We start from the raw sequence: 14,252 nt of genomic DNA, 5'->3' as shown, positions 1-14,252 counted from the left end.
CTTGTTGCCCAGGCTGGAGTGCAATGTCACAGTCGCAGCTCACCGCAATCTCCACCCCCTGGGTTCAAAGGATTCTCCTGCCTTAGCCTTCCAAGTAGCTAGGATCACAGGCACGTGCCACCATGCCTGGCTAATTTTTTTTTTCTGTATTTTTAGTAGAGACAGGGTTTCACCATGTTGGCCAGGCTGGTCTCAAACTCCCAACCTCAGGTGGTCCGCCCACCTCGGCCTCCCAAAGTGCTGGGATTACAGGCATGAACCACGGCACTCAGCCAACACTGCTGTTTTCCTTTTTTCCTTCCTTCCTTCCTTCCTTCTTTCCTTCCTTCCTTCCTTTCTTTCTTTTTTGAAATGGAGTTTCACTCCTGTTGCCCAGGCTGGAGTGCAATGGCACAATCTCAGCTCACCGCAACCTCTGCCTCCCAGGTTCAAGCAATTCTCCTGCCTCAGCCTCCCAAGGAACTGGGATTACAGGCATGTACCATCACGCCCAGCTAATTTGGTATTTTCAGTAGAAGCAGGGTTTCACCATGTTGGTCAGGCTGGTCTCAAACTCCTGACCTCAGGTAATCCGCCTGCCTTGGCCTCCCAGAGTGCTGGGATTATAGACATGAGCCACTGCATCCGGCCTGACACTGCAATTTTCTAAATGAAGACTTATTCACTCATGTATTTATTTGTTCAACAAATGTGTCTTGAGTGCCTTTGGTATACAAGGCATTGAACTAGATGTCCTGGTGATGTGGATCTTGTAAGGTGGCTAAGCTCATAAATAAATAAAACTGTAGTACAGGGGAATGGCAAAGAGACCTAGGTCATGGAGGAAAAGCACAAAACCCAGAATTAGGGAAGGTTTTCTCAGAGGAGATAATGCTGCAATTGGCCTGAAGACCCAACATGAGTCATTCAATCAGGGAGTGTAGGGAGAGAAACCATCGCAGGCACGAAAAACTTTACATAGCCAAGCCCAAAGGCAGGGCAATGATCCCACAGGGTCATGATGGCTGCAGCAATGCTATGTGAGCAGCAGGAAGTAAGACGGAAGGAGAGCAAAGGCCCAGAACACAAACAGCATGCTAGGCATGGTTAAGAGCTTGGCTTATCCCAACAGCCACAGCAGTATTATGAGATCTTCTGGTAGCAGAGTAGTGGCTGGGTTGAAATAAGACAACGCTGGAAGCAGGGACAGTCCTAAGCTTATCCTGAAGAAATGACATAGGTGAGAAGTACTAAAGGGTTAAACAGAGGCAGTGTTACGAGTTGTATTGTGTCCTCCCTCCACCACCAAAATCCATGTTGAAGTCCTCATCCCCAGCACCTCAGAATGTGACCTCATTTGGAGATAGGGTTTATTTATTTATTTATGTATTTATTTTGGAGACGGAGTCTTGCTCTGTTGCCCAGGCTGGAGTGCAGTGGCGCGATCTCGGCTCACTGCAACCTCTGCCTCCCAGGTTCAAGTGATTCTCCTGCTTCAGGCTCCTGAGTAGCTGGAACTACAGACGTGTGACACCAAACCTGGCTAATTTTTTGCATTTTTAATAGAGACAAGGTTTCACCATGTTGGCCAGGCTGGTCTTGAACTCCTGACCTCAAGTGATCCGCCCGCCTGGGCCTCCCAAAGTGCTGGGATTACTGATGTGAGCCACCATGCCCAGCCTGGAGACAGGATCTTTACAAAGGTAATCAAGGTAAAATGAGATAATTAGGGTGGGTCCCAGTCCAATATGACTGGTATCCTTGGTAAAAGGGGAAATTGAGACACAGACAGGTACAGGGGAAAGGCAATGTAAAGATACAAGGAGAACACCTATGATCATGAAGCTAGCTGTCTACCAGCCAAGGAGAGAGGGCTGGAGCAGAGCCTTCCTTCATAGCCCCCAGAAGGAACCAACTCCACCAACACCTCCACTTCCAGCCAAGAAGAGACAATGGAACAATACGCTTCTGTTATTTAATCCACTCACTTGGTGATACTTTGTTATGGCAGCCATAGCAAACCATTATAGGTGGTGACAATGAGAGTAAAGTGAAAGAAATTTAAGAGGTAAACTGAGAAGGTCTTCATGATTGACTGGATGTGGAGAAAGGGGAAGTAAGGAAGAGGAACAGCTAAAATAATGACTCTCTGCCAACTGAATGGGGAAAGGTGAGGAGCAGCAGGGGTCACGGGGAATGACTTCAGAGTTGGACTGGCTGGAATTGAAACTACATCTTGGGAGGTGAGGAAGTGAAGAACACAAGTACAGCTGCCTCCTTTGAAGAGCCCTGCCATGAAGGAAGGACAAGTGAACTGTGGTTACAAGATGACGTGAATTTTTTTTTTTTTTTTTTGAGACAGCATCTTGCTCTATTGCCCAGGTTGGAGTGCAGTGGCGTGATCTCGGCTCACTGCAACCCTGCCCCCTGGGTTCACGTGATTCTCCCACCTCAACCTCCCGAGTAGCTAGGACTACAGGCATGCACCACCATGCCCGGCTAATTTTTGTATTTTTTGTAGAGACAGGGTTTTGCCATGTTGCCCAGGCTGGTCTCGAACTTCTGAGCTCAAGTGATCCTCCTGCTTCAGCCTCCCAAAGTGCTGGGATTACAAATTTGAGCCACCAGGCCTGGCCTTGGAATTATTTCAATAGGAAAGATATGAACATGTTTATGAACTCTGCCTCCATGCCCTTCAGCTTTCTCAGGAACCTAACTCCACCAATTATACATTCATAATAGCATATGAATGGAATTGAAAATAGCAGTTGAAATAGAATGGCATATGAATGGAATATAATACCATATGGATGGACACTGAAAATAGTGGTTACCTAAGTGATACCTGGGCCTTGCTGCCAAACAGAAATGAATACAGACCCAAACAGGGGCAAATCATGGATCCGCAGCCCCTCTGCCCTTTGCCTGTCCCTCTACTCTTTCATTTACATCTCCTGCTCCTGCCTGATTATTCTCCCAAGAGGAAGCAATTCTAACTTCCCTCCTACACAATTGTAAACCACAACGAAACTGAGAGGAAAATTCTGGAGTTGTCGAGATTAAAAGAGTTGGTCGTACGCAAGTGTTCATTTCTTGAGGGCAAAGATGTAGTCGCTGGCCTGGACAAGCTACATCCAGAGGACCCAGGTAAGTGGGAAACTGTATGCTCTCATTTCCAAGATGAAGATACTAATGGAATAGAGTGAGATATGTCACAAGATATATAGTGCCTCTGCTACCCTAAACTACACACAATCCTACACTAACCATATGGGGAATTTTCAGTCCCATTCAAAGTAGAGGCGCAAAAGAGACAAAGATTGACATCCAAGGTAGTTTATCCACAGCATTATTTGTATTGACAAGAACTGCAGATAAGCTAAATATCAACCATTATAATGTGAGAAATGCTCACAATGCAAAGTCATATGGAATCAATGATATAGGAGTTAAAAAGAAATTATTTAGGCAGATAGTGAGGGGAAGGAAGTCCTCAGTAATGTTTTCCTTTTAATGAAAAGCAGCCCCAATATCATTCTCTTCTCTAACAAAGAGCAGCCTGTAAAATCAAGCTGCAGACATAGACAAGCAAGCTGGAAGCTTGCACAGGTGAATGCCACCAGTCGTGCCAATAGGAAAAGGCTACCTGGGACTAGGCATGATCACAATGGCGGCTCCACTTCCCTTCTCTTTGCCAGCCACGCGTACAGTAAGGAGCAGACAAGATGGCACTGGCCAAATGGAAAGCCCATTTGCATAATAAGATTAGGGTGTAACTCACCTGTTCCGTCACCTTACACCTCCGAAGCTGTCGTTTCAATTCCAACCGGTCCAACTCTGAAGTCACTCCCTGTGACCCCTGCTCCTGCTCACCATTCCCCATCCAGTTGTCAGAGTCATTTTTTTAGCCCTTCCTCTTCCTTACTTTCCCTTTCTCCACATCCAATTAGATAGTTGCAGTGAGGATTAAATAAAATTAAGCCACTTAATCTATATGGCACATTCAAAAGAAATTAACTGTTATTATTTCTCAATACACACTATGTAAATGTCACACCTGGTCAAACCAATCCATGGGCCCTACATAAATCAGACATTGCCTCTTCAAGCCTACCTGTAAAATCTGCTGTGGTCCACCACAGGCCAGCTTTTCCCTTTCAGATGCCCCTCTGTCTTGTAAGAGAGAGAAAACTGCTCTCCTTTCTCTTTCTTTTGCCTATTAAACCTCTGCTCCTATACTCACTCCTTGCGTGTGTCCATGTCTTTAATCTTCTTGGTGCGAGACAACAAACCCTGGATATTTACCCCAGACAATGAAGCTGCTTCATGAGCAGTATAGGGAACTTCATATATAATGTGAGTTAAGGATGTAAAAGGAAAAAAAATCTATACATGCACACACACACACACACGTACATGCACACATATTACCTAAGACTAATTGAGTGGTTTTATGCAATACATTGGTGGTGGAGCCAAAGAACTGGGTGGCATGACATGATATTATTGTTGTCACACCTTGATTACAGCATGATATGATGAGCTGCACATCTTAAAAGTTGAGTGAAAAAAAAATCAAAAGTCTACAAGGACATAACCACACTACTTATGGTAGCCAAAAGTTGGAAGCAACCCAAATGGCCAATTCTAAGGAGTAGAAGGGTAAAGTGTGGCATAGTCATACAATGACATACTATACAGCAAGAAGAATAAATTAACTTTAGCAACAGCAACAACCTGGAAGAATCTCACAAATATAATGTTGAGCAAAAAAAAAGTAAAGGAGTATCTAGCACATGATTCAATTTCTATAAAACTCAACCACAGGAAAAACGAATCCATGCTGTAGACATCAGAATAATGGATACTTTGATGGAAAGTGACTAAAAGACACTTAATGGGAAATTCAGATTTCTTAATCTGGGTATTGACTGCATGTGTGCATTCATTTTGTAAAAACTTATCCAGCTTTACAGTTAAGATGTATGTAATTTTCTATATGTATCTTCAACTTCAGTAAAAAGTTTATTTCTGAAATAATCTTTAAGGAAAAATGAGAAGTACAAGTGACTCAACAAGAAAAGCTAAAATGAACAAGCACCAGTCTATAAACATTTACACTGGGAGCAAGAAGCTGCGGCTTTTTACCTAGGCTAATCTCTACCAGGACAAACCCACTAAACTTACAAACCATTAAAAAGCACTGTGCTCACAGAGCATCATCAATGATGCCCTTTTTTTTTTTCCAGTTTGTTGAACTGAGGTCAAGGTGTTTATTTAGGGTCCCTTTGATGAAAGAAGTCTGCTTTGGGGTCTATCCAATGAAGAAAATGAGCAGGATTCTCGACTCCTAACATTCAGCTGTATAATATTTTGCCTACGTTATCTCTTACTTCCAAGTATAATTAGCTCAGCCCAGCCTACTCTGAACTGGAAGGCTCTATATCATAAAGATTAAAGCTTCTGAGCATGACAGTCCTGGGTTTAATGTTTAACACCAAGTTCTGCCACCTACAGACTGTGACCTTAGGCAAGTTTTACTATTCCTCCCAGCTTCAATGTCCTCATCTATATAAAATGGGTGTAATAATGGTATTTATCTCATATAGTTGTAGTGAGGATTAAATAAAATTAAACCACTTAATCTATGTGGCACATTCAAAAGAAATTAACTATTGTTATTTATCAACACATTTTTTTCACTCTCAGCCCAGTTTCCTGCCCCAGCCAGCCTCTCACACTTTATCTTCTCCCACCTCCTGCCTAAAATGGTAGTGCTCAAAAAACAACAATTCACTTATAAAGAGAAATAAGGCCAGGTGTGGCGGCTCTCACCTGTAACCCCAGCACTTTGGGAGGCTGAGGCAGGCAGACTGCTTGAGCCCAGGAATTCGAGACCAGCCTGGGAAATATGATGAAATCCTATCTCTACAAAAAAAAATACAGAAAAATTAGCCAGGTGTGGTGGCATGCACCTATAGTCCCAGGGAAGAGGGATAGTTCCCTGATTTCCCCTTGAAGGACGTGCGACAGGGGTGCAACTCGCCTGTTCCAGCATGCTCAAATCCCTAGAGGGAGCATGCAAACAGACAGGTACGGAGGCCAGGGCAAGTGCTTTGGGCTCTCAGCCCTGCAGTAGTGTCTAGGGGTGGGTGCCTGCAACTCCCAAGTTACCAAGTTCTTTCAGCTTTGCTATCTGCAGACGGCTTGAATGTTAATCAGGTCTTATCACAAGGGCAGAGGGCCAGTGTAACAGCCTTCCATATCCCGAGCTCTTGCCCAGTGCTCCAGAAGAATCGAATCACACACAGGCTCCAAGGATGAGTGCAAGGTTTTGTTTGTTTGTGTGTTTGTTTGAGGTCCACCTCACTCTGTCACTCAGGCTGGAGTGTAGTGGCGTGATCTCCGCTCACTGCAACCTCTGCTACCCGGGTTCAAGTGATTCTCCTGCCTCAGCCTCCCAAGTAGCTGAGATTACAGGTGCCTGCCACCAAGCCTGGCTGATTTTTCTATTTTTAGTAGAGACGGGGTTTCACCATGTTGGCCAGGCTGGTCTCAAACTCCTGATCTCAGGTGATCTGCCCACCTCGGCCTCCCAAAGTGCTGAGATTACAGGCATGAGTCACTGCACCAGCTGAGTGCAAGGTTTAATTGAGTGGTGGAGGTGGCTCTCATCGAGTTGAGTGGGGAGCTGAAAGCGGGGATGGAGTGGGAAAGTGATCTTCCCTGGAGTTGGGCTGCCCAGCAGCTGGCCTCTTCTCCAACTGCCCCGGCCAAACTCCCCTCGGCATCCAGATGTCCCTCCTCTTCTCCCTTTCTCTGCCGTGTTGTTCCACCGTTGCTGGTCTGCTGGTCTGCTGGTCTCCTCTGGAGCCTGAGGTTTGGGGTTTCTGTTGGGGCAGGATAGGGGGCCTGGCAGGCTAAAAGGCAAATTTTGGGGCATGAAAACAGAAATGCCTGTGCTCATTTAGGGCTGCAGGTATCCAGGCTTGAGAGTAGAGCCTTTGCCAGGGAGCCGCCCTCTTCTACCCAGTATTTCCTTGTCTCCTGCCTGTGTCACCAGCTACTTGGGAGGCTAGGTGGGAGAAACGCTTGAGCCTGGGAGGTTGAGGTTGCAATGAGCCATGATCATACACTGTACTCAGCCTGGGCAACAGTGCAAGACCTTGTCTCAAAAAAAAAAAAAAAAAAATCACAATTCTAAGTGAAGACAAGATCCAAGAGGGCCACAACCTATATGCATCCATCAGTGGATGAATAGACTTTTTTTTAATGTGGTATATATACACAATGGAATACTATTCAGTCATAAAGAATAATAAAATCATGTCATTTGCAGCAACATGAATGGAACTGGAGATCCAGTCCTTATATTAAGTGAAATAAGCCAGGCATAGAAAGACAAATATTGCATGTTCTTACTCATATACAGTAGCTAAAAAAGTTGATCACAGGTGGGCACAGTGGCTCACGTCTGTAATCCCAGCACTTTGAAGGCTGAAGCAGGTGGATCATTTGAGGTCAGAAGTTTGAGACCAGCCTGGTCAACATGGTGAAACCTCATCTCCACTAAAAATACAAAAATTAGCTGGGTGGTAGTGGTGCATGCCTGTAATCCCAGCTATTCAGGAGGCTGAGGCAGGAGAATCGCTTGCGCCTGGGAGACAGGGGTTGCAGTGAGCTGAGATCACGCCACTGAACTCCAGTCTAGGTGAAAGAGTGAGACCATGTTCAAGAAAAAAAAAAAAGTTATTCTCATGAAGGTAGAGAGAGAGTGCTGGTTATTACAGGTGAGGTAGAGATGAGCAGGCTGAAGACAAGTTGGTTAAGGGATAAAAATATATATAGTTAGATAAAAGGAGTAAGTTCTAGCATTCAATATAGTACAGTAGGAAAATTATAGTTGATAATAATTTATTATATATTTCAAAATAGTTAGAAGAGATGTGAAATGTTCCCAGCACAAATAAAAGATAAGTGCTTGAGGTGATGGCTATCCCAATTGCGCTAATTTGATCATTATACATTGTATGAAGTTATCAAAATATCATATGATCCCAAAAATATGTACAACTATTATATATCAATAAAAAAGAAAGAAAATCAAAATTTTACATTTTTTTGAGGAACTCAATAAACATCTCTACAATTTATTTAAAAGAATAAAGTTTCATAAATAACTAAGTCAATCTTTTTTTAAAAAAATTATAAAGAAAGTGTATCAGGGTTAAGACAGAAAAACAGAATCCTCCCTATATGGGAGATATATATTAAGAGAATTATTTCAAGAAATTGGCTCACAGGATTTATGTGTGTTGCCCCCAACAAGTCTGAAATCCATACAGCAGGATGTCAGGAAAGGCAGGCTGGGATTCTCAGGGACAGGACTCTGTATTCCATAGGACTAATTTTTTCTTTCTTAGGGAAGCCCCACCTCTGCTCTTTAGACCTTTAAACTGATGGAATTAGGCACACCCAGTTTATCTGGGATAATTTCTCTCACAAGTTAACAGAGTAATGGATTTTAATCACATCTACAAAATACCTTCCTGGCAACACCTAGATTCATTTTCACTGAACAACTAACCAAGCTGACACATCAAAAAGATGATTGCAAAGGGAGTCTTGTCTTACCAGTTTTAATGACACACCCATAAAGCCTTAGTAATAAAATGTTTTAAGCAATATTGTTGCAGGCACAGTCAAGTAGACAAATGGAACAGAGTAGATAGCTTAGAAATAGACATGTGCATATATGGAAATATGCAATAAAAGTAGCATCACAGAGGAGACAAGGACAAGTTATTTCATACCCAATGTTGGGAAAACTGGTGATATCTATATGGAGAAAAATAATACGATCTACATCTTATACCAAAGTTCCTAGTACACTGGTAAACAGTTTAAGACTTAATAGAGAGGTGCTACAACAAAAGTACCTTAAAAACAACAACAACAAAAAAGGCTTAATAGAGAAGGTATCAAATAGAAGAACTATATCAGCAGAGTCTCCGTTAAGACACTTAGAAGTAAGCCACGCAGTCTGAATTAGAGTCCCCAATTCCCAGGGTCCTGGCAGGGAGTAGTAGAGAAATGCCAAAAGGAGAAAGCAAGCACCTCCCGAGGGACTCCCTAGACTAATCAGGAAGGGTTGAGGCTGACTGGGTATGGGAGGCAGGGTTTTAACTAGTCAGCATCGAAACTTTTTTATAACTGGTCATGTGACCTTTCACCTTGTCATACAGCTGTTGTCTGTGAATATTTGTGTTACTTTTTTTTTTTTTTTTTTTTTTTTGAGACAGAGTCTCACTCTGTCAGCCAGGCTAGAGTGCAGTGACACGATCTTGGCTCACTGTAACCTCCGTCTCCCGAGTTTAAGCAATTCTCCTGCCTCAGCCTCCCGTGTAACTGGGATTACAGGCATGTGCCACCACGCCCAGCTAATTTTTGTAATTTTAGTAGAGATAGGGTTTCACCATGTTGGTCAGGCTGGTCTCAAAACCCCTGACCTCAGGCAGTCTGCCTGCCTTGACCTCCCAAAGTGCTGGGATTACAGCCGCTGCGCCTGGCCTTTCTTTTTTTTTAATGTAGAGATGGGGTTTCCCTCTGTTGTCCAGGCTGGTCTTGAACTCCTGGGCTCAAGTGATCCTCCATCTCTGGTCACTCAAAGTGCTGGGATTACAGGCATGAACCACTGTGCCCGGCCTTTGTTACATTTTTTTAAAAACTCAGTCCACTCTTTGGGTCTTCTTTTAATGGTGTTGGCCCCATAAATATTCTATCTTAGAAAAAAAGTCGCTTAAGGAATCTATCTTAAGCAAAAAAGTTCTGGTGAGGACAATATTAACATTAAGACATGCCATTTGCCCATAGAAAATCAGTAAAAGACAATCTCTCATATCAAATTTGTCATCCTCTTTCTCTTCTGTTCAGTTCAGAAAATTCGTTCCTTCACTGAACCTTGTTTTCTGTCATTTCTCCAGTGTTTTCAAAGTGAGAACTTCACAACTGCTGTCAAACGTTTAAAAGAAATCACTTTTTAAAACCTAGAGGAAAATGTAAGGATACATGTCATCTCAGAGTGAGAAAAGACATTCTAAGCTTAAATGTAATAAACTTTTAACAAAGAATATTTGTAGGTCTGAGTACAGAAAAATGTAAAACTTCTTGTGACTGACACAAATTGAAATAGCTGCTCAGCTCACAATGATTTCCTACTAACTATATTTATGTCACTCTTTCTTCCAATAATAGACCTGCCTCCAAGGAAGAGGGGTAGACACACGACCCAGGTTAGCCAATCATAGTACCTTTCCCTTCCTACTTCCTATTTATTTTTTTCATGCATTCATTCATTCCACAACCATTTATTGAATGGAAATTCAACGATGAGCAAAAGATTCTTACCTTCCTGAAGCTTACAGTTTTGGGGGAATAAGCATTAATTGAACAATTCCATTAGTAAACGTAATTTCAAGTAGAAATAAGTGGCTCAGGAGAAGAACACGAGTCTATGAGAACATCTGTCAAAAAAATCAGACATATTATTGGAGGCAAGAGGAGGGCAGTCAATACTGAGGGGTGTCACTGGAGATGAAAGATGAAGAATGGGTAGGAAATAACCAGATGAAGGAGATAGTGTGGGTGGAGAGAGCACAGCAGGCAGGGAGAACCACAGCCATCATTTCATGGTAAAAGCAGTAAGAGATTAGCAGTGATAATCCATGTCACTTGTAAAAGAAATGCAAATTAAAACTACAAGATGCCATTTTTCACCTATTAAAAAAGTTTTTAGTTATCATGGCAATGGTGTAGTGAACAGTCATTGCTACTAGGAGTGTAAATTAATGCAACTTTTTTAGAAAGTAAGTTGACAATATGTTTCAAAAGTCCTAAAAAAGATCATACTTGTTGACAAAGTATTTTCTCTAAGTATTCTTCTTTTAGGAATCTATCTTAAGCAAAAAAGTTTAAAACTCAGATATAAATGTATATATAAAAATATTCAATTTTGTTATTTAAAACGTTGAAAAACTAGAAAAAACAAAGAAAATGATTAAATAAATTTTGTACAGCCATATGGTAGAATATTATGCAGCCAGTATTATACATGCAAGATATAACATCACTTTCATAATCAGGACAAAAAAGCCAATTACAACATTCCATTGCCAACAAAAAAAATTCAGTGTTCAGTGTATAATTAGTCACTTAATTACTCCATGTTAAATAAAAATTCATGGATGAAAGCAAATATGATTTATAACTTCCAAATGTATAATAATATCCAATTTTATATTTGTATATTCAACTGCCTACTTGACAACTTCCACTCTGATGTTTCAAAGCATCTCAAACTTAATTCAAAACGAAACTCTTTTCCCTTTAGGCCTGCCCAAACTCCTTCTTCCTCAAGCTTCCCCAGAGCTTCCCCATCTCTGTCTGGGGCACCATAGCCCCTCGAGTTCTTGACATCTCCATCCCCTTACCCTATTACAAGTCCACTCAATTCTGGCCCCAAAATAGATTTACCACTGCCCTTTTGTCTCTATCTCCTTTGCTATTACTGTGTTGCAATGGTCTCTTACCTGGACAAATGCAATAGCTTCACAACTGGTCTCCTAGCTTTTAACTCCTTCCAACCCATTTTCCATCCAATGGGGAATGTAATCTTATAAAAATAAAAAACTGAGTCAAGGCAGTCCCCTGATTAAAACATTTCAATAGATTCCCGTTGCATTTTATTTATTTATTTATTTATTTATTTATTTATTTTTGAGGCAAAGTGTCACTCCATTGCTCATGCTGGAGTACAGTGGCATGATCTTGGCTAACTGCAACCCCTGCCTCCCGGGTTCAAGAGATTCTCCTGCCTCAGCTCTCCAAGTAGCTGGGATTACAGGTGCCTGCCACCACGCCTGGCTAATTTTTGTATTTTTTTAGTGGAGATGGGGTTTCACCATGTTGGCCAGGCTGGTCTCGAACTCCTGACCTCAAGTGATCCATCCACCTGCCTTGGCCTCCCAAAGTGCTGGAACCACCGTGCCCAGCCCCCACTGCACTTAAATAACATCTGACATCCTTTCCACGCTGCATAATCACTGCTGACTTATTATGGGTTAGACATTGTTCTAAGGGCTTTATGTATAGTAATTCTTTGGATCCTGACAACAAGCCTAGGAAGTAGGTATTATTATCATTCCTATTTTACAGATGAAGCCACAGAGGCATAGAGGTTACACTTGCCCAGGGTCTCTCAGATAGCTACTGTGGAGGCGGGAAACAACCCCAGGAAGTCCAAGCCCTGCTCTCTGCACCACAGTCTCTCTCCGGTCCTCAGATGGACCCACTGGGATCCCACGGTTTGGTCTCTCTGTTCCTGGAACCCGACAAACATCCTCACCCCAGTGCCTTTGTGACTTTGCTAATCCCTTCCCAGGAACACAGTTTTCTCTGCTCTTTAAATGGCTGGCTTCTCACCCTCCAGGTCTCCATAAATAGGGAATGGTAAGATAGGTTATGGCATATATTTGCAACGGAATACTGTACAGCTGTTTTAAAATATGAGATAAATCTATGTGTACTGACGTGGAACAATATTTAGCATATTTTAGATTGCTACGTGAAAAAAGCAAGTTAAGAATACCATGTTAAAATTTAAAAATATGAGCCAGGCATGGTGGCTCATGCCTGCATTCCCAGCACTTTGGGAGGCTGAGGCGGGTGGGTCACCTGAAGTCGGGAGTTTGAGACAACAGCCTGAGCAACAGAGTGAGACTCTGACTCAAAACTAAATAAATAAAAATAAAAAAATTAAAAATATGTATAGCATGATTCAATTTGTTTATAAAAAGAAAATTTTCAAATTTATCTATTTAAGGTCTAGAAGGTTACACACTACATTTTTTAACTAGGGTGACCTCTGAGGAACGAGACTGGGAAAGAGAAGATAGAAAATAGGATTTGCATTTTTCAGTTTGCACATTTCTTGTTGTCTGAATTTTTATCCCTACCCTATATTAGTAACATAATAGTAATTCTAAGACAAAACATTTTCTTCACATGTTTAACGTTTGAGCTCTAAATTTTGTTATTTGGATATTCTAGTTTTTATTCTCTTCCTCTCTTTCCCAGATTTCTCTTAAGTATCTGGAGAAAGTCTTTTATTTAATTCTTCTCTCTTTTTTTTTTTTTTTTTTTTTTTGAGACAGTTTCGTTCTTGTCACTGAGGGTGAAGTACAATGGCGCCATCTCTGCCATCTCTGCTCACTGCAACCTCTGCCTCCCGGGTTCAAGCGATTCTCATGCCTCGGCCTCCCGAGTAGCTGGGATTACAGACATCCATCACCACGTCCAGCTAATTTTTGTATTTTTTAGTAAAGGCAGGGTTTCACAATGTTAGCCAGGCTGGTCTCGAACTCCTGACCTTAGGTGATCCACCTTTTTAGTGTTCAGAACATTGAAAGTGATTGGTTGTTTCAACTCAATTATCTACAATATGTAGCCATAGTCAGCATAGTAACTCAATGTTGTTCTTAATCTCCACTCAGTCCTAAGCTGGTTCATGAAGACCTGCCTTAATTAAGTCTCAAAGTTATTTGAGACTTTCCATGTAGTGGGTGGGTGTTCAGTCACTTTATATACAGAGATGCAGTGCCATTAGTTCTCTGAGAGCACTCCTACACCACTCCCTTGAAGATCTCACTTACTCAAAGTAAGGTTTCTTTGACTATCTCCATACTAGTAATTTCAATTCTATATGTTCCACCCAGCTATCCCCTGAGCCCCAGGCTGCTGTAACCAGTACTCACTTGATGTCTCCATTTGGAGATGGTGCCATTGATACAATTAACTAGGAAGAAAAATGATGAGAAGTTACTCTAGCTTCCCTCTCTCCTTCACCTCCACATCTCAGTAGTATTTTGAGAGACCACTCCTGGCAAAAATTCTGAGTCTGTCCATTCTGAATTCTGATATCTCCAATCAGGAGAGATCAAATACACAGTAATTTGAATAGGAGAAGCTACATATATGTAATTACTAAGGTGAGTGAGGATAGGGGTAATGAGGGATTAACTAGTAAGAAGTAAACAGAGCTGTTAAGAATACGGGAATAGCAGATATAAGGAGGAGCCCTAGCTCTAGGTCTGAGATAGAGTGCCCAAGAAGAACCTCCTTTTCCCTCAAGAGCTGAGATTCAGACTTTGGAGAGGGCACAGTAATGGCTCTCTGGAACACGGAAAAGTTTCTGTGACACCACATTGGCAGAACTT

Source organism: Macaca thibetana, chromosome 2 (genome assembly GCF_024542745.1).
Source record: "Macaca thibetana thibetana isolate TM-01 chromosome 2, ASM2454274v1, whole genome shotgun sequence".
NCBI classification, from domain to species: domain Eukaryota; kingdom Metazoa; phylum Chordata; class Mammalia; order Primates; family Cercopithecidae; genus Macaca; species Macaca thibetana.
The sequence above is the reverse complement of the archived record's forward strand: the minus strand, read 5'-3'. Positions refer to the sequence as shown.